Below are 1,491 nucleotides of genomic sequence, written 5' to 3'. Positions count from 1 at the left end.
ACTTTCCTCCCTTTCTTGAAGATAGGCACCACATTGGCCTTCTTCCAGTCTTTGGGCATTACACCAGAGCGCCAGGAGTTTTCAAAGATCCATGCCAGAGGCTGGGCTATAATGCTAGCCAGCTCCTTGAGTACCCTGCGGTGTAGATTGTTAGAGCTGGCTGACTTGAAGGTATCCTGCCTCTCAATGCGTTCCTTCACAAGGTTGGCACTGATGGAGGGCAAGGGATCACCCTCACCCGGATCTCCCTGTCCCATAGCAGGCATGGGCATCCCATGGGACTGATGAAAGACTGATGCAAAGTACCCATTTAATAGGTTGGCTTTTTCCTGGGCATCTGTTGTCAGTTGTCCCATGTGGTTCAGCAGGGGTCCAATGTTGCCCTTGATTTTCCTCTGGCTCCCCACATATCTGAAAAAGGACTCTTTATTGTCTTTATTGTTGACCAACTTTCTAGTAGCATAGCTGCTGCATTCAGAAATGATAGCTGAAGTTGGAAGGAATGTAGTGAAAGAACTAGCATTAGCGCACCTGCCAATGATTGTCACTACTTCAAGAATTCATGGAAGAACATTCCCATCAAGGTATGTTCAAGTACTGTATGCACTATTTGGAAGCAGTCAATACTCTCTTATCTTTCATCAGGGCTGAACATGAAGGCAGCTGACATGAGCATTCGTGTTCCTTTGAAGAAATGCTTTCTTTGATAGTTGTGCATGATCATACTAATTTTATGAGATGGGGTCTAGTATATCTTGAATGTATGAAGGATTTAGTGAATTTTTCTCCTATGGTGTATGCTGAATTTGTGGAAGGAGGATTTGGGGTCAAGATAACTAATCTTCCATTTGTAAACATTTCAACCAATCAGGCAATAGAACACATTAACAAGGTCTGCAAAATTGCCAGTGGCATAGTAAACCAAACACACAACAAATCAGCTAGACAATGATAGGAGCTGAACTACAATGAAAGAGGTCACCTAACTGAGATGGTAAATCAAATGTTTGGGATCAATACAACACCATCTTTCAATCATAACAAAAGACAAAGGACATGACTGAAACAAGATTACAAAAATGTCAAGTTGCTACAAGAGCAGTTTGAAAGGTTCCACTTGTTTAAGGTTTCCAACAATGAGCTATGTATTTCTATGGGAGATATTGTGCCGGAAGATATTGTATTGTCTTATTTAATATAACTTGAACAAGTAGGCTAGCCTGACTTATAATGTTTTCAGTACTGTAGGCCTGCTATGAAATTTGTAGTGATAGACTTCATGCGGTTTTTAGTATTGGAGTATTGTGTATTAGGTTTTTTAATTACATTGAGTAGATACATACATAATAATGTCAGCCATCTTGGGATACAATATGGCTACCATGACAGAAATGTTACAGTTAATTTCCTTGATTCATACAATGTTGGTTTCATTATTGGAATTGATTTTCTAACCCTAGTGGGGGCTAAAATATTGACCAATTCCAATAT

The sequence above is a fragment of the Crocodylus porosus genome, unplaced genomic scaffold (assembly GCF_001723895.1).
Source record: "Crocodylus porosus isolate Cpor-Errol unplaced genomic scaffold, CroPor_comp1, whole genome shotgun sequence".
NCBI lineage: Eukaryota > Metazoa > Chordata > Crocodylia > Crocodylidae > Crocodylus > Crocodylus porosus.
This window is presented reverse-complemented; position numbering follows the sequence as displayed.